A 20,118-nucleotide genomic window follows, 5' to 3' on the forward strand; every position below is an offset into this window, starting at 1 on the left:
CCGCCCTTGGGGAACTTTCTGTTCAGCAGGAGGAGGGTAGAGGGAGGGGTTCTCAAGAAGCATAAATAGACAATTACAGTATGTCATTTAAGTGCTACATATCAACACACTTTTTTCTATAAAAGGCCAGATATTTAATATTTCAGTCTCTGTGGCAAAGATTCAACTCAGTAGCTGCCATAGACAACATGTCATGGGCGTGCTGTGTGCCAGTAAAACTTTATTTACAACATCAGGCAGAGGGCCAGATTCCACCCCCTTGGCTGTAGTTTGCAGAACCCTGAGCTGGAGGGGTGAACAGCCTCTGAGGTTAAGGAATGGCAGCTCCTCCAAAGGTTAAAAGAATTACCCTCTGACCCTGCAATTCCACTCCTACGTATGTACCCAAGAGACAAGAAAACACACGTCCACACAGAAAAGTGCGCGCGAATGTCCAAAGCAGCATCATCCATGATAGGCAAAAACTGGACATGACCCAAACGTCCATCAATGGGTGACGGATAAACAAAGTGGCCCCTCCACACATGGGAACATCACTCAGCCACGAAAAGAAGAGAAGCCCTGACACTCGCTACCACGTGGACGGGCCCTGAGAACACAATGCTCAGTGAGAGAAGCCAGACACAGAAGGACACACAGTGTGTGATTCCACTGATGGGAAACGTCCAGAACAGGCAGATCCACAGACACAGAGAGTGAACTCATAGTTGCCTGGGGCTGGGGAAGACTGATTGGGGTATAGGGTTATTTGGGGGGGTGATGAAAATATTCTGGAATTAGGTAGTGGCCATAATTGTACAACCTTATGAATGTACCAAAAACAATGAATTGCATATTTTAAATAGGTGAATTTTATGGTATGTGAATTATAGCTCAATCTTTTTTTTTTTTAAAAAAAGGAGTTAAGTACGACAAGCTTCCTACAATAGACAGTGTCCAGGCCCAGAGCTTAAGGGTGTGTAAGCCCTGGTGGGAGGCCCCGGCTGGATGATACCCCGAGTTCAGGCCAGGATGTGGGAGGTCAGAGCAGAGTGGATGGGGGGCCACTGGCCAGAGCCAGGCAGGTGTGGTCCAAAATGGACGTGTGTGCTGTGTGGAGAGTGCGGGCCTCTTCCTGGGGCCGAAGGAAGTTTCCACACAGGCAGTGATGGGTCCAGGGTGGAAGGAACAAAAGCAGGGCCTCACTATGACTTTCAAGGTCCCTCTCCATAAAAAAATATTGAACATGGTTTACGACCACATTGGTGTAAAGATGGACACCATCCAGGCTGGATTAGTATATTCATGGTTTTCTTCTGATGTTAAACTAAAGCACTCTCGTGGGCTTCATGGATAAGCAGACCTGGAGACCAGGTGGAAACAGCCCGGATGAGAACCCTGAGGGGCGTGGACGTTGGATGTGACGGGGATGAAGAGGAATTTAAGTGGTTGGGAACGTGGGGGAGGAATTGAGGACGATCTGAGGTTCAGGGGGGCCCTCTGCACCCAAACGAAAGAGCGGGCTGTGGGGGAGGGAAGAGGCAGGCCTGAGACTGGGGAGATGGGGGTGTCTGCTCTCCAAGCAGCAGCAAGGCCAGCACCAGACACATCCTTCTTTCCGAGAAGTCACCGAAGCCAGAGGAGCAGAGCCTGGCCTTAGAGCAGGGCGCGTTCTCTGTGACCTGGTACCCGGCCCAGCCGGCCTCCGCGGCCCGCCGTCCAGCTTCTGAGAGGACGGGGGAGCCGCGGAGACACGGGCTCCCGGTGAGGAGGAGTTTGGCGCCAGCCCCTGCAGAATGTCTTTGGTTTGAGAGTGGGTGCTTTCCCGTGACCCTCTGTGGCCTTTCACCGTCCCCCTGCCCAGGCCCCACCGCCATCGCCCGACACTCCCTGAGCCCAAGCACTTCTCTCCAGGTTCGGAGTAGACACTTGGAGGAAGCACACACCCTGGCGTGGGGCACATCGTGTCTCCCCCAGTTCAGATGTGGCAGCCCTAACCCCAGGCCTCAGAATGCGACCTGATTTGGAGAGAGGGTTGTTGCAGGGGTAATCAGTGAAGATGGGGTCACACCAGAGCAGGGGGCGCCTAATCCAACATGACTGGTGTCCTTATGAGAGGGGACGCTTAGACACAAATATGCACACAAGGAGAAGGCCACGTGAAGACGGAGGCAGAGATCGGTTGAGGCGTGTACAGGCTGAGGGCGGCCAGCCACACCAGAAGCTGGGAGAGAGCCTAGGAGAGAGCCTGGGACAGACCCTCCCTCGCGTCCTCACACGGAACAAGCCCTGCCGACACCTTGCTCTTGGACTTCGGCCTCCAGGGCTGGGAGAGGACACACACTTCTGTTGTGTGGAACTTTGGTACAGCCGCCCTGGGAACTCACACACACCCCCAGCTGTTGGCTTGGTCTGACTTGGTGGGGAAGGGTCGGCGACAAGAGACCAGAATTTGGGGCTCGGCAACCCCTGCCCCTGTGGCGGCCTCCCCCAAACCCTCGCCCGCCCACCGCTAAAGGTCCAAATGGAGGTTGTAAAGCAGAGCTGGCAACCCTTTCCTGTAAAGCCCCTGGAGTAAGTCCTGTCCCAGCTGCTTGCCGTGCCCCACGGCAGGAAAGCGGCCGGACAACGTGTAGATGGATGGGCCTGCCCGTGTGCCAGCACAATTTTATTTACAAAACATGCCGTCACCCTGGGCTGTGGTTTGCGACCCCTGGTCTGGAAGCTCCATCTGTTCAAGTCACATGTTGACGGTGATCCTGTCTGTGGAGATTTTCCCTGAGACACAATTCACCTTTTCCATCAGCTGATGCGTGTCTCCTTTGGGGTCTTCTGTTTCGTCTTGTTTACATGTTGTCTTCGGTGGCTTCTGAGCTACGGTGGCCCGGGGGGTGGTTGTGACAGAGACCGTCTGGCCTCACAGCTGGAGACACCACCCACCCCCCGCGCTTCCCCGGAGGAGCCCACCGACGCCGGTCCAGGGGGAGACTCTCCAAGCTCCAGGCAGAGGAGCAAGGGGCCCAGAGGGGAGACCACCAGGCAGCGCCGTGCGAGTGGAGCCCAGCATCGGCCCTGGGTGATGGGAGAGTCCCGCATCCTTTCTGGGACGCCGCTCAGATGCGCAGAGTGAAGGGAAGGACCTGGGGACCAGCATCCACAGAGCTGGCCTGGGAACCACCCTCTTGACGCAGGGCAGGCGCGGATGGTGGGTTTACCCACGCAGACACACCCACACCCACCCACCCACACCCACACCCACACCCACACACCCACGCACACTCACACACAAACCCCGCATGCACATATACACACGCACACACACATATACGCAACACACACAAACCCCACATACACACATGCACACATACACACGCACATATACACACACACATGCATACACATACACTCACACACAAACCCCGCATGCACATATACACACGCACACACACATATACACAACACACACAAACCCCACATACACACACATGCACACACACACACACACATACACTCACACACAAACCCCGCATGCACATACACACATGCACACACACATATACGCAACACACACAAACCCCACATACACACACATGCACACATACACACGCACATATACACACATACAAACACATACACACATGCATACACATACACACACGTACACACACAAATACACACACCCATGCACATACACACACCCTCATACACAGAAACACATATGCACATACACACACATACAAATACACACAAACACATAAACACACATACAAATATACATATACACATAAAAACACAATAAAACACATACACACAAATACAGAGGTACACATATACATACACATTACACATACACAAATACACTCATATGTATATACAAATACACACACACACAAACACAACTCATAAGTGGGAGAAACTGAAAAGCCTGGTAGAATCCAGTAAACACAGAATTAAGTCTAACTGTCTGACTAACTGAGGGATAATAATGGCTACAAAACAGATAGTAATTGTCCAAATTCTTGAAGAACAAGCATGTACGATGATGCATAGTTTTTGTTGTTTTTTTTTTAATATTTATTTACTTATTTTTGGCTGTGTTGGGTCTTCGTTGCTGTGTGTGGGCTTTCTCTAGTTGCGGCGAGCGGGTGCTACTCTTCGTTGGGGTGTGCGGGTTTCTCATGGTGGTGGCTTCTCTTGTTGCAGAGCACAGGTTCTAGGCACACGGGCTTCAGTAGTTGTGGCGCGTGGGCTCAGTAGTTGCGGCTCACGGGCTTTGTTGCTCCGCAGCATGTGGGATCTTCCCGGACCAGGACTGGAACCCGTGTCCCCTGCATTAGCAGGCGGATTCTTAACCACTGCGCCACCAGGGAAGCCCCATAGTTTGTTGATATGATACTAGATCAGGGTCACCCCCTTGGCCCTGCTGACACTGGGCCGGGTCCTCCTCTCTGGGGGGCTGTCCTGGGCTCCGTGGGGTGTGGAGCAGCCTCCCTGGCCCCACCCCCTTGATGCCAGGGGCACCCCAGGTGTGACAACCACGAATCTGTTTTCCGTCTGTGTGGATTTGCCAGTTGTGGTCATTTCTGCTGAAGCTTTAAACCGGTACAGCTCCTGCCAATGACCCAATTTAGCAGTTAAATACAGAAAGCCTGTTCTCCTTGAGCCAACATCATTCTGCAAAGCCTAAAACACGTGCTCCCTCCCTTTGCCAAGCAGCGGAATGCTACGCGGCTGTGAAAAAGAACAAGGCAGGTCTCCAGGTACTGATGTGGAGAGTTCCTGTAGAGGATTACGTTGGGTCAAAAGGAGTGGACTTCCTTGACTGAATGGACACTGTGTGGGTCACAGCTCTGGGTGCCCCTCTGCCACCAGTCATGTGCTGACAGAGGCCAGGCGGGTCAGAGGGATGTGACCCGAAGACACACACACCTTGTCTGGGCCCTGTGTCCTTGGCCACGCTGCTTCTCTGCTCTCTGCAGAGAAACATCTAAACACGGAATTGATCCTCACCTCCCATGGTGTTGTATCTCAAAGAAGCCGGAAAAACACTGCATGAATGTGACAGACCTCGGGGGGCAGAGACCGGCTGTTGAAAGAGGCTGAGGCCCCGAGTTCAGTCCCAAGGAGCCGGGACAGCCCGAGGTTGAAGATGCCTCGTCTCACCTCCACGCCTGGGTCTTCCAGGAGCCGTCACACCTCTGCTGGGCAGAGCCCAGGTAAACCCACCTGGCTTCCCCCCACCCTGCCCCCACTGTGGTCTGCCCACCACCTGTCTTGGATGCTCAGTGTACCTGCACCTGCTCATCCCACCCTAAGCTCAACAGCGTGGCCCACCATGGACATATGTCGGTGTCTGCCAAGCCGGAGCCTGAGCTTTCTCTCCAGGAAAGCCTGCTCTCTGTTTAAATTTTAAAAATTAATTCTGCGAGGCCAGGGGCTCAAGCAAAGGCTCAGTGTTAGGAGTGTGCAGAGAGACGTGAGTGCTGGGGAGGAAAGCAGCCCTCCTGCAGAGGGGCGCCTCAGAGGGCAGGTGCACTGTGAGACCTTCTGTTTTTTTAAACGGTGGTAAAATACACTTAACATAAAATTCACCATCTGCACTGTTTTTAAGTGTGCAGCTCAGTGGCATTAAGTACATTCACACTGTCATGAAGCCATCACCACCATCATCTCCAGAACTTTCTCATCTTCCCAAAAGGAAGCTCTGTCCCCATGCAACACTGACTCCCCAGCCCCTCCCCCAGCCCCTGACCCCACCGTCTACTTCCTGTCTCTGTGGATGTAACTCCTCCAGGACCTCCTGTGAGTGGAATCACACAGTACTTGCCCTTCTGTGTCTGGCTTCTCTCACTGAGCATCGTGTCCTTGAGGTTCATCCAGGTCGTAGCAGGTATCAGAATCTCCTTCCTTTTTTAAAATGAATGAATTTATTTATTTATTTATTTATTTATTTATTTATTTATTTATGGCTGTGTTGGGTCTTCGTTGCTGCATGCGGGCTTTCTCTAGTTGCAGCGAGCAGGGGCTACTCTTCGTTGCGGCGCGCGGGCTTCTCATCGCGGTGGCTTCTCTTGCTGTGGAGCACGGGCTCTAGGCGCGCAGGCCCCAGTAGTTGTGGCTCGTGGGCTCAGTAGTCGTGGCGCATGGGCTCAGTAGTTGTGGCTCACGGGCTTAGTTGCTCCGCGGCATGTGGGATCTTCCCGGACCAGGGCTTGAACCCATGTCCCCTGAAGTGGAAGGCGGATTCTTAACCACTGCGCCAGCAGGGAAGTCCTATGCTTAATTCCTTTAAAAAATGTTTTTTAAAAATTTTATTTACTTTATTTACTTTATTATTATTATTATTATTAATTTTGGCCACACTGTGAAGCATGCAGGATCTTAGTTCCTTGACCAGGAATGGAATCCATGACCCCTGCAGTGGCGGCGTGGAGTCTTAACCACTGGACCACCAGGGCAGTCCCTGTATGCTTAATTCTTTAAGGAACCTGACTGTTCTCCACAGCGGCTGCCCTATTCTCATTCCCATCAACAGTGAACGAGCGTTTCAGTTTCTCTACATCAATACCTGTTCTAAGCCCCGTTCTTAGATGAACCTCACTATCCTCATCTATTAAATGGGCTCATGGCTCCTCCCACAGGCCTGCTGGGTGACCCCATGAAAGACGCTATTTAGGGGACTTCCCTGGTGGTCCAGTGGTTAGGACTCTGTGCTTCCAATGCAGGGGGCCCGGGTTCGATCCCTGGTCAGGGAACTAGATCCTGCATGCTGCAACTAAGAGCCTGCGTGCTGCAACCAAGACCCAGCACGGCCAAATAAATAAATATTTAAAAGAAAGAAAGAAAGACAGTGTTTGGATGTCATGCTTTGTTTTGCTTTGGGGAGGACAACGTTTGTCCCTGGGCTGTCGGGGAACCAGGGAAGAAACACTGGTTGGGTTGCTGTGTGTGTGTGCGCGCACACGCGCGCGTTTGCCACCCCTGGGAATTCATCTGGAGAGCTGCTGGGAGATGAACAGTTCAGGAGAAGGGACGCCGCCCTCACGCACGCACGCACACGCAGACACTCAGATCCACGTTGCATGCACGCGTGTTCCCAGAGCAGGGGTCGCAGGGCTGACGGCCACCGAGACTGAGTTTCCCAACCCACGGCGGGGCCGCCTCAGATGACGTGCAGACGTGCAGCCCGGGAGGGCCTGGGAGCCCGGCAATAAAAACAAACACGCCGGGGCCGTGTCCAGCAGCGAGCTCCGTCCCAGCCTGCACGTGGGGTGCTGGGAGTCTGCATGGGGTGGGGTTGGCCCCTTCCTGCTAGGCCACCGTGGCTCCCAGACACGTGCAGAGCCCGGGGGGGACAGGGTCAGCAGCATGGGAGGGGCAGGGGCTAAAAGCAGCTGCCAGCCAGCCTCAGACATCTGGAAATCGGGCGGCCTGGGCACTCCTTTTGTTCTGAGCTCACTGACTCTGCACACAGTCACCCGGGCCCCCCGTCACGTGTGCAAAGCTCTGCAGGCTCTGTGTTTCCTCTGCAGGCTCGCCGGCTGGGGCACCAGGGCAGCAGATTTGTTTTCTATGCTGAGCAACAAATCACCACCATCTAGTATCTCAGGGTTTGGGGGGTCAGGAGTCAGGGCACAGCTAAGCTGGGACTGGGCCCCCGAGGCTGTAATCCAGGTAGGGCTGGGGCTGCCATCTCATCAGAACCTTGACTGGGGAAGGGCCCACCTCCGAGCTCCCTCAGGCTGTTGCTACACCGGCCTCCCTGTAGCTGCAGGACTTGGGTCCCTGCTTTCGGCGCTCGGCTCCCACAGGCTGCCCTTGGGTCCTGGCCACGTGGGCCCCCTCCACACACCCTCTCATACGTGGCAAGTGACCTCTTCGAGGCTGGCCAGGGAGGGCGCCGAGGGGAGCCTGCTGAATGGGAGTCTTACAGGACATAACCCACTCATGGCCGTGACGTCTGTCACCTCTGCCACCTTCTCCTGGTTAGAGGCAGTCACAGGTCTCACGCACACTCAGGGAGAGGGGATTATGCAAGGCCTGGTAGCAGAAGGGGAGGGTGGAGATCACCGAATAAAGTTCGCACGTGCCTGAGACCACCCCCCTGGGCCCTGAGCTGAGAAAAGACAGAGAGAAGGTTCAAGGTTGCCTAAGGCGGCTGTGCTGGGGCTCCGAGGGGGAGACGCCTGCCGGGTGGGCCCTGAAGCGGGGAGGGGCCTTCCAGCAGTGGATCTGGCTGTTACATGTATTATATGTAACACACGTATACACACACACGCATACATATATACACTATGTAATATACTGTCTGCATGTGTTATATATTTATATGTATATATTATATACTTATGCATGCATATTATATATACTATATACTTATATTTATCAACAAATCAAAAAGGAGAAGTAGAGCGTTCTCACACAAAGTGTATGGTATTCATAAGCAGCACTACCACATCACAGAGGAGATTTTTAGAGATGAGGCTCTGAGGCTCTGAGACTCACTGAGATTCAGCTGAAGGCAGAGCTGGGCCCGAGCCCCTCCCTAGCCCGGGACCCTCGGAGACGCCGGTGCCAGAATTGGAGCGCCGAGGGCGGCCCTGTGGGGACTCGCCCCCTACTCGATTTCATAAACAGATTTGTGTTTTTCTATTGGATTGGACGGTCACCTCAATTCTTTGTGGAACGAGGCAGAATATGAATAACTCAACAGAAGCTGTGCTCGGGGCGTGGGTAACAGACTCCCATCCTGCAGGCCGAGGGCTGCTCACTTGGTGAAGGGCAGCCTTGGCTTCCATGCTCCAGGATCCGGGGGACCTGGATGCCGAAGCACCTATTCTCTGTGCCTTCGGACCCCTTGGCGCTGCCGAGCCGGGCCGGGTCCTTCTCTGTTGGGGACCTGTCCTGGGTTAGGGTGCCACGGGTAAGGAGCAGCATCCCTGTCCCCTCCCCCAGGAATCATCCGGCCCCCATGACCACGGTGTTAGGTGTGGAAAGGGGCACAGCAAAGCCTGGAACCCCTGTCTGCTGCCTCCCGGGTCAGGGGTGTGGACCCAGACTGACCTGACCCCCCTGCCTGGAAAACCACCAGCCCTGGCCAGCCACCAGCACTGCTTGTCTGTGAAGGGCCAGGAAATGGCTGGGAGGGACGGTGAAATGGACAAACATCCCGAGAATGCAAACCGCTCCTCTCCCCCAACCCTGGCCCGCACGGCCTGCCTACTCTGGAGGGACCCCCTACTCCTGGGGTCCTGCGCCTTCCTGGACAGGTCCAGAGGCAGAGGCCCGGGAGGTGGCCGCCCGGATGCACCTGACACGTGTCACGTTAACCAGAGCAAAGGAGGTGGCTCCCAGGCCTCCCGCCCTCCCGGGCCTTGGGTCACGATCCTGTAGAGGGGCGGCCAGGTGGGCACCCAGAGCTCCGGCTGGTGACTCACCTGGGACCCCGTGGGGGCTGGTTCTGAGAGCCGGGCGCCCAGGGAAAAGGGAAAGCGGGAAAGTCACAGGGTGGACATGGGGCAGGAACTGGACAGTGGGGCTCAGGGCTGGGACCTGAGCACACAAGCGGTTCCGCTGAGGGTGTTGGAAGCCTTTGCCCGCAGGTCTGGAAGTGTCTGTGGTGACAAGAGGGGAGATGGGCATCTGGTCACCTCCTCAGGGACAGGCAAGGACAGGCCACCCACTGAGGGGCCTCGCAGAGCCAAGGAGAGAGGGCAAAGGATGCTTTTCTAGTCACCAAACAAGCAAAGGACAGTCCTAAGTCCCAACTCCTCAGTAACCCTGTGTGTGTTTCCTGGGGCGGCCATAACAAATAGCACCTGTTAGTGGCTTAAAGCCGCACATGCTGATTCGCTCATGGTTCTGGAGGTCAGAAGTCCTAAAATCCAGGCGTGGGCAGGGCTGGTCCTTCCGGAGGCTCCAGGGCAGCATCGGTTCCCGCCTTTTCCAGCTTCTAGAGGCGCCGCATCCCTGGCTCGCGGCCCCTCCTGCATCCTCACAGCCAGCAGCGCAGCATCTCCCGTCTCTCTCTGCCTCTGACCCTCCCGCTTCCCTCTTATAAGGACCGTGTGATGATGCTGGGCCCTCCCAGGGAATCCAGGGTCACCCCCATCTCAGGGGCCTTAACTTAACCCCACCTGCAAAGTCCCCTCTGCCCCGTGAGGTGACACGTCCACAGGTTCTGGTGATAATGATGTGGATGTCTTTGGGGACCATTATTCTGCTGGCCACACACATTGTTCTAAAAGAACTTTAAAAAAACGATCCCCCCATGTTTAAATCAAGCCGTTATAATAACTGGTGTGGTTTGCAGGGAGGCTGGGTGGCGGTTGTGTGCTCCTCAGACCTCCAGGCAGCCTGGGGTCCCAGGATGTGCTAACGCCGACTGGCCCTGCGGGCCCAGACCCTGGAGTCTATCACTACCTGTCCTGGCTTGCTGAGCCGTAAGGCTCCTGCTCCTTATATGCTCTCATGGGTGAGGACGGGGTTATGGGTTGAATTGAGTCCCCCCCCAAATTCCTATGTTGACTCCTAACCCCCAATGTGATGGTATCAGGAGGTGGGGCCTTTGGGAGGTGCCTAGGTCATGAGGGTGGGGCCCTCACGAATGAGATTAGTGCCCTTATAAAGGGACCCCGGAGAGCGCCCTGCCCCTTCTGCTATATGAGGACACAGCGAGAAGCCGGCTAACTGTGAACCAGGAATCAGCTCTCAGGAGACGTGGAATCTGCCAGTGCTTGGATCTTGGACTTTCTAGCCTCCAGTACCGCGAGGAATAAACGCTGCTGTGCATAAGCCCCCAGTCTCTGGTGCTCGGTTACAGCAGCCTGATTGGACTAAGACACTCGGAAGTAGGGGCACTGCAGGTGTAATTATTCAGGGTGAAGTCACGCTGGAGTAGGGTGGGCCTAATCCAATACGAATGGTGTCCTATAAAAGGGGACACCGGGGCACAGAGTCGCACACAGGGAGAGGCCACGTGACAACGGTGGCAGAGATGGGGTGACGCCTCTATAAACCAACAGACGCCATGGACTGCCGGCACCCCCGGGAGCCGGGAGAGCACAGAACAGTCCCTCCCTCAGAAGGAGCCACCCTGCCGACACCCTGACCTTGGATGCTCGGCCTCCAGCACCGCGGGGGACATATCCCTGCGGTTTAAGCCCCCAGGTTTCTGCAGCGCTAGGCGGCCCCAGGAAGCTCAGCAAGTGTCGTCCTCAGAGCTGGAGAGGACCATGAGGCAGGAAAGAGAACATGATTTCGATTCTATAAACGAGGAATCTCAAACAGAGAGAACTTTCCAAGTTGCCCATCTCCACAGCACTTGGAGGGTGGGGGGCATGCTCCCTGCTTAGGTGACTCCGCCTTCTCTTGAGCTCCCCTTCCCCGTCCCAGGCCCACCCACAGGCCTGCTGATGGCCTCTAGGCTGCCCTTCTTTCAAACTCAGTTCAGCTGCCTCCTCCGGGAAGCCTTCCTGACCTTGCTCTCCCCTGGGCACCCTGCCTGAGGGCCATTTCCTCTTCAGCCACACCCGCTAGGCTGCATCAGGACTTTAAGCGATCTTTGCATCCCCAGCACCTGGTCCCGAGCAGACACCCAATAAATGTCTGACAAGCTATGTAGGGAGCCGTGGGAGGGACATGTTGGGGGAGATCAGGGCCCAAGCACCCAAGCTGATGTTACCCGCCCCGCCCCGCCCCCAGCCCAGGTCCTCATGACCTCTGCCCCGTCTGCACAGCAGAGCCCTCGCTGGCCCACATGTCCCTCCCCAGTTCCTTTTTCTTTTTTTTTTTATTGGCTGCACCACGAGGCACGTGGGATCCTAGTTCCCCGACCAGGAATCGAACCCGTGCCCCCTGCAGTGGAAGCACGGAGTCCTAACCACTGGACCGCCAGGGAAGTCCCCCTCCCCAGTTCTTGAGGGCCCATCTTTCTTCTCCCCTCTTTAGCCCCATATCAGGCCGTGAGGAAGATCTGACATGAAACTTGCAGAACCCTCTCTGCGGCCCCCACGTCAGAAGTACTTTCTTGAGCGATCCCAGCCTGACAAGTCACTAATCTGCGGTTTGGCCCCGCCCTGCCCACAACGGAGTTTGTCCTAAGGACAGAAAGTCCCCAATAACGAGACTAGAGAAAAGACAACAACAACAAAGAAAGGAGGGTCTAGGTGACGGAATGCTGGGGAGGGGGCAGCCTGGGTGCCGGGTGTCAATTTCCTCACCTGCAAACTGCCCGGGAGGGATCATCATCGGAGCTCCCAAACAGCAGGAGGGTGAGAACCGGCCCCGTGGCGCGTTCATCCCCGGCGTCCTGAATAGGCAGCCGTGTCACACCTGCAGCCAAATCCCTGAGCAGTTTGACTGCAGCCTGGATGCCGGCTGCGGCTGCACCGGGGGGCTTTGTGCCCTGCCCTGCAGGGATGGAGTTTCCGGCTCCGTATTTTCGGGGCACCGTCCTTTCTCCTTCAGTGGGGAGACCAGAAGACACCCCCCCAAGTGCCTGGCTAGGTCCCACTCACTCCTCCTCACTCAACAGATGTCGGCTCAGATGGATGAAGTCGGCTACTGGCCAGCACAACTTTGTGGGGTAAAATCCTGAGGTTTTTCACATGGTCATGTGTGGCTGTTTGTTCAACACATGCTAGGGGAACAGCGAATGTTTAGGGGGGATGGGGAGGTGTGGGAACAGTTTGTGGAGGGCCTGGCATGTGGCCTGTGCCCTGCTGGGTGTCTGATGTCTGTTCCCATAACTCTCCTTAACGCAGGACGTGGCAAGTTCCTATGAGACCTGTCCCCCCATCTCTGGCTGGGATTAGGACTTTGGCCTATGGGATTCCTAATTCCCCACAACAAGATGCAAAGGCAAAATGGGATACATTTTGTCACAGGTATGATGTCCTAAATATATAAAGATTTCCAACAAATCAATAAGAGATGAACAAACCAACTTAATGAATGTGGGATCGTGGATAGGATGGACAATGGGAAAAGTTCATTCATGGAAAAACCGCTGAAATTCGAATCCGTTCCATGCTTTAGTCAGTAGGACTGCAGCAAGACTGATTTCTCAGCTTTGATCGAGGTTCTGTGATTATGGAAGAGACATGGACCAAGGGAAGCTGGGTGAAGTGTATTAGGGAATTCTGTACTGTTTCTGCCCCTCTTCTCTAAGTTGCAAATGACCTTGAAACCTTCCAAATGAACTGTTAACGAATGGACGCAGATAATCCGCGAAAAGCGTTACTATTACAATGACCATTATGAAACATTTAAAACTGTCGTCATCAAAAAATTATAGGTAATACAATGAAATGTTACTTTTGGCCCTTGATCCAAGGAGGCGGACAAGCCAGGGCCCCTGGATGCAATGAGGGGTCTGGGATGGCTGTGAAAGATGACGTGGGGACAGTGACAGAATTTGACTATGGGCCGTGGCTTAGATGAGACCCGTGTCAATGTGAAATTTCCAGATTTTGATAACAGTCCTGTGGTTCCATAAGAGAATGTCTTTGTTTTTAGTACAGATACACTGAGGGATTTAAGGGTTAAGGGGCATGATGTCTCCAACTTAGCCCCAAGTGGCTCAGAAAAATTGATCTGCATACATGTATAACTACATATATATACCACTGTATGTGTATGGATAACCACATAACTATACGTATCACAGTTTACATCCTATAACTGTGTATGTACATATATGCACACACACACCTATCTACGTATGATGTATACATACACACGTCTACAGACACGTACACACACAGGGAGAGAAAGAGAATTATAAATAGAACAATAAAGCAGACGTACGCAGTCCGCGAACGTGGATATATCAAAGGTACAAGGAGTTCCTTGTCCTATTCTTACAACTTCTCGGTAAATTTGAAACTATATTGAAAACAAAAGGTTAGAAAAAGACAGCCTGGAGGGTATTTTAACAGTGGTAAACTTCTGCTAATTTTAAATTAGCAAATTTAAATTTCAATTGGGGTATGTTCACGCACATCAAATTCACCCTCTTAAAGTGTACAGTTCAGTGACTCTCAGTCTCTCTCTTTTTCTGTAAACCTTTGTGTGTTTTCTGAAAAGAATTTTAAACAATGAGCAAGTATCATTTTCAGAGATAGTGCGGGAAAAGCTACTTAAAAATACCTGACCTTTCACCACTTTACAAACTGTGGACCACGTGCTGGTTGGGCCTGGTGTCCTGGGACACGGTGACAGCATGAGAGGGACCTGGGGGGCACAGCCTGCACCCTGTGCCACCCCGGTTGGTGCAGAAGCTGTGCCTTCACGCTTCCCACAGTCCAGAGCACCTTGCCAGCTCCCTGCAGAGCCTCCCATCTGCTCATTAGGCCCCTAAATTCAGAGCGAGGGCCTCACAGGGAGGTGGCTGGGGTGACGTGTGTGTGGCCGGGAAGCTGTGAGCTGGGGCGCCAGGTCCGTGAGCCAAGACAGAGGACGGGGCAGGCGGGAAGGACACAGAGACCCGGGTTTCTGCGGAGCCAAGATTCCCTCAAGTGAAAAAAGAGAGAACGGATGCACAACCATCCCCCCAGTGGGAACGCAGAATAAATATGACAAGTGGATCCAAACAAACATGACCTCAAGTCCTCACCACGGCGGAGAAGGCGGACACGGCCTGGCCGGGGTCACCAACAGCACTAAGTCACACGGTAGCGCAAGCCTGGATGTGCTGGCGAGACGGCCCTTCACCTCCGCAGTCTCTCTGCCCAAAGCCATCGCCCCAGCCCGAGCATGAGAGAGACACCAGACAGACCCTAAGAGAGGGACTTTCTACAAAAATCCCAGCCAGTCCTTCTCAAAACTGTCCCAATCATCGAAAACAAGGGAAGTCCGAGAAGGTCACAGCCCCAAGGAGCCTGTCATCACGTGGGTCCTGGGACAGACAGAGGACACTAATGGAAGGAGGTGACAACCGAATAAACGCTGGGGTCCCATTAAGGCTGATGCACGGATGGCCGGGCGGTGTCAGGTGCCAACACGGGCGTGGGTGGGTGACGGGCACACTCTGTCCTGTCTGTGGCTCGTCTGTGAATCTAAAACTATCCAAGAAGGAGAAGGTTTATTTAAAAGGTAATCAGAGCCGGCAAAGTGCTTCCTGGTGGGTCCATAACCCCGCCCCAGTTTCCCACAACAAGGTCTGATAGCCAGAGCGCGTTCGGTAACACGGTCCTGGACGGCTGTGTGGCAGCTCGGGCCACGTGCGCGGCGGGCCGCGGGGGAGGCTGGGTCTTTGCCGAGGGTCCTTCCCCGCTGCAGTTGATAGGTCGTCTTTGGGTAACCCTCCTGTGCCCCTACACATTCCCCCAGTGGTGTCAGCATCTGTGCGGGTTGAACTGTGTCCCCCCAAAAAGGCACGTTCATGCCTGGACCCCCCCAGATCTGTGAGCGAGACCTTATTCGGAAATAAGGTCATTGGGGATGTGATCAAGTTAACAAGAGGTTGTACTGGAGTGGGGTGGCCCTGGTGTCCTGAGAAGATGAGGGAAATTGGGACACGGAGACACACGGGGAGCCGGCCATGTGATGACGGGGGCAGAGCCTGGAGTGATACGGCCACGAGCCCAGGGATGTGAGGATCGTTAGGGACCCCAGAGCTGGGAGAGGCAGGAAGAGCCCTGCCCTGGAGCCTCGGCAGGGAGTGCGACTGTGCCACACCTTGATTTCTGACTTCTGGCCTCCGGAACCACCGAGAGAACATAAATCTCTGGCGTAAGCCGCCCGTGTGTGGTGACTGTCACGCGGTCCGGGAGCTCACACAGCGTGTGACGATGCCAAGCTTTGCCATCACGGTTCTCTGTCGGGGCTGGGAAAGGTGTTTTCTGAGCCCTTCCTTCCTTCGGCCTTTGTTACAGAGGGGCAGCTTCCGCCCTCTCCTTCTTTTACGGGAGGAATAGGAAATCCAGAAGGTGGGACGTTCCATGAGATTCTCGGGCTCTAGAAAAGGGGTCACTTTCATGGGAAAGAAAGACTCCATTCCTGATGGACGGAAGCCAGGGTGGTCACCAGAGGCAGCGTGGGATCGGGACAGGGCTCTGGAGCCCAGGGAACAGCAGCCACCAGCCCCGAAAACACGCTCGAGGGGCGATGTGGAAAATTCTGCTGGGCTGGGTAGCAGGTGCTCTAAGGTTCTGGTTTTGTGCTGATGTGTGAGGGTGTCACAGCAGGTGCTCGCTGAGACATGCAGGGTCACGGACGTGGTGCCTGCAAATCACTGTCCAGTGGTCCCCTGAAAAACGTGTGTGCAGACAGAGAGATGACAGGTAGCTAACGCATCAACAGATGACAGATCAACAGACAGATTTTATACAGAGGACAAAGAGATGATAGACAGGTGACATCAATCAATATGTGGATGATCTATAGATAGATGACAAATAAATAGATGATAAATACATGATAGATAAGATACATAGATGGGGACACGGGGAGGGGGAAGGGGAAGCTGGGACGAAGTGAGAGAGTGGCATGGACATATATACACGACCAGATGTAAAACAGACAGCTATTTTACATAGCTGCTTATGTGGGAAGCAGCCGCATAGCACAGGGAGATCGGCTCGGTGCTTTGTGACCACCTAGAGGGGTGGGATAGGGAGGGTGGGAGGGAGACGCAGGAGGGAGGGGATATGGGGATATATGTATATGTATAGCTGATTCACTTTGTTATACAGCAGAAACTAACACACCATTGTAAAGCAATTATACTCCAATAAAGATGTTAACAAAAATAGATTTAGAAAAAGATACATAGATAATAGGTAAAGGATAAGATAGATAAAGAGATAAGACGGATTGTGATAGATATTTACAGATTTCTCGCCACACCTTTATGCACGTACACACATGTATTCCACACAAATGCACAGGTCTCCTCCGTGTATTTGTTTCCAAGAACATTCCCTCCTTTCTGCATGCTCCCCACCCCTGGCCGCTGGTCTCTGTCCACAGCAGACCACTTGCCGTGTCCTGCCAGCCCCCGCCGGCTGCTGTCCTGCAACATCCGTAGGTTCTCCGGGGCCGTTCTCCACCTCCGGTCCGGCCGCTCTGCGTCCTCCCCACTCGCTGCCATCCTTCTGAGACCAAAGCCTGACCCCATAAATCTCTGTTGTGTTCCTGTCTTGTCTCCCCTTCGGCCCTGCGGACATTCGGGGCGGGTGCTTCTCTGTGGGGCGCTGTGGGCTGTGGAGAAGCATGCCTGGCCCCCACCTACTGGATGCCAGGAGCCCCCCAGTTGTCACGAGCAAAGCTGTCTCAGCCACCTCGGGATCACCGGGTGAGGCCCGCATGGGGCTGGGGGCTTCACCACGGCTGACTCACAGACCTAGGAAGAAATCGGGGAGGTGCGGCAGTCAGACCCTTCCTGGGCTTCTGGATGTGGACCAAACCCCTTCCTGATGGGATCCAGGGTCTCTCTTGCCCCCTAGATCTCATCTGCACCCCCCTGTGCTACACTGTCTACCTGGGGAGGGCTCTGACGGCCGACGTGCTGCCCAGGTCCTCGGCAGACAGATGGATGGACCCTCCTCGGTCGGTGATTTCTGTGATGAGAATCCCAGCTGCAGCGGAGCCAAGGCTGAGGTCTGGGAGAGTCCCGGGGACCTGGGGGAGCTGTCGGATCTAGCACCTGGGCCTGGGAACGCCAGGGGCTCTGGTCGCTATGACAACAGGGAGCCAGGCCTGTGGGGGATGGGTTGCGCAGGCTGTGACCACTGACCGGCCAGGGGCTGAAGGGGAGAGTCCGCCCTGGAGGGAGGGGAGCACGGCTGGGCTGCTGAGTCATTTGGGGGCTTGTACATTTCACAAAAGGTTATTAACTTAAGGAGCATCATGCCAACCACTGTAGCATGAAAGGAACACGATGCTGTCTCAGCCTCCAGGAGCTCTCAGGAGAAGCATCTGCCATCACTCATGAAACAGAATTGAGAGATACTAGGAAAGCCCCATGACTGGCCTCCCGGGGGAAGGGGATTCATCTTCGCCAGGGTCCTCCCCACCCCCAGCCCTGCTGACCAGCGGGGTCCTCCTCTGGGGGGGCCCGTCCTGGGCGCTGCAGGGTGTGGAGCAGCACCCCTGGCCCCCACCCCCTCGATGCCGGGAGCCCCCCAGTCGTGACAACCACAGATGTCCCCAGACATGGCCCAGTGTCCCCCGCGGGGCGCAGAGTCGCCTGGGGCAAGAGCCCTGCTAGGTGACGGCCAGCCTCCCCCTACCCTTCCCCACCCCACGCACCGTGAATGAGGTCATCGTCAGGACTAAACACACCAGGGTCAGAGGGAGGGAGGAGGAGGCCTGACGCTGGGCTCTGGGCTCAGAAGGAAACAAGGTCATGAAGACACAGTGAGTCAGAGAGGGTGGCTGGCGGGGGCGTGTGCACTCTGCCCACAGGCTCCGGTTGGCTTCTCTCTGCGGGAAGCTGGCTGCTGCGTTTGCCTTCCCAGAAAACTCAGAGGTGCAGATCCACCCCCAGCTAAGGACGGGGCCCCTCCCCGCAGGAGTTCGTGGAAGGGAAGCTTGGTTAGATCTGCGTCTCCTCCTTCTCGGTGCCCGCCCCACGCTGCTCGCAGCATCGAGCCCTGTGGCGGCACCCCGCTCGGCAGACGCTTACCAACGCCCACACTCCCCCACTCTCCTCTGCAACTTCACTCTGCTTCCCGAGTGTATGTTTAGGAAGGACAGACAGTCTAAGCCATGCCCTGCATCTCTGCTTCCTGGCTTGGCGGGACAGGCGGCGGGGTCCCCCCTCTAGCAGAGAAGGGGGCGGGGAGGCGCGCTGGGACCCAGGGCACCGAGCTGGCAGGGTGCTTCCTGGGACCACGGGGCAGGGCAGCGGTGCTGGGCAGTGGGGGCCGACAGGCGGGGAGGGACTGGTGAGATCCCGAACATGGTGTCCTTGGGCAAAAAAGGAAACACGCTGGGGATGCTCAGAGACTTGTTTCTTGTGCTTGGAGAAAGCGTCTGCAAGCATGCAAAGGGGCAGGCGACAAGGAACGTGGAGGGATGTGCTCGGAATGCGGATCTCAGTGTGAACCCGTGGCTTCTCTAGTAGGTAGGTAGGTAGCTAGCTAGCTAGATGATAGAAAAAATATACATATATAGATTCTTAGATAGATGAAAGATGGATGAATAGACAGATGATAGATGATAGATAGATAGACAGATAGAGATGACAGAAACATACATACAATCATAGATTCTTAGATGACAGATGGGTAGATAGACAGGAAAGTAGACAGGTAGGTAGACACAACCAGCAACGTAGAAGCCATGACACCCCAAAGGCACACGAGGAAGCTGGGCCCGTCCCCAAATGGGTTGATGGTCCCTGTGAGGTGTATTTCACTTCACAGCACAGACCCCTAAGGCAAGCTCTGCGGCCGCGGAGCAGCAGGCCTCTGCCATTCTCCGCATCCAGTTAACGGTCCCCCGACATGTGCCCACGATCTTGAACTTACGGAAGCAGAAGCTCTTGCTGCTTATTCACCAACTTCTGGCAAGAGGGGAGACTACGGTGATTCTCATCAAGGTGCTCACGCCCAGATTCAGCCAGGGGGTGGGCAAAGCATGGCCCAGGCCCCATCTGGTCCACTGCTTGCTTTTGTCAATAAAGTTTTATTGGAACACGGCCGCCCACACTCCTTTACGAGTAGCTTCTGGAGGCTGCGTGGCAGAGTTGGATAGCTGCAACAGAGACCTCCTCGTCTCCAAAGCCAAAATCAGTTGCTACCTGGCCTTTTATGGGAAAAGTCTGTTGACCTCAGGGTGGCTGGCAATTCTTGGTGGCATTGAGAGAATCACCGGTCCTCATCTGCTCGAAGGCTTCCGGCACTTCGCCTGCTCCATTTTCACAAGGGGACTGCTAAGTTTGTGCTGCCTCTCTGAGCTCAGAGAGAGGACGTGTTGGAGGCCCTGCCCTGCACTGTCCCGGGTGGAAGCTTCCACACACACGGTCCCTTTCTGGGCCCAGGGCCACCCACGGGGGCTGCTTGGCCTGTGTGGGTTTAGCCACCCTCTTCCACTCAGTGTCCTTTTTGTTTTTAAAGTAAATTTTGGGCTTCGCTCGTGGCGCAGTGGTTGAGAGTCTGCCTTCCGATGCAGGGGACACGGGTTCGTGCC

General features: G+C 54.8%; 1 protein-coding gene and 1 non-coding gene across 2 annotated transcripts in view; one reads left to right on the forward strand and one right to left on the reverse strand.

Annotated features, from left to right (window-relative positions):
* The window catches only part of GNG7 (G protein subunit gamma 7), a 131,086-nt gene that overhangs the window by 42,469 nt on the left and 68,499 nt on the right, over positions 1 to 20,118 (reverse strand). The gene's annotated exons all lie outside the window — the stretch shown is intronic.
* Positions 6,662 to 6,734, forward strand: TRNAG-UCC (transfer RNA glycine (anticodon UCC)). Its single transcript has one exon. It is a non-coding gene; the product is annotated as a tRNA-Gly (tRNA).

The sequence above is a fragment of the Physeter macrocephalus genome, unplaced genomic scaffold, assembly GCF_002837175.3.
Source record: "Physeter macrocephalus isolate SW-GA unplaced genomic scaffold, ASM283717v5 random_39, whole genome shotgun sequence".
In the NCBI taxonomy this organism is placed as follows: Eukaryota; Metazoa; Chordata; class Mammalia; order Artiodactyla; family Physeteridae; genus Physeter; species Physeter macrocephalus.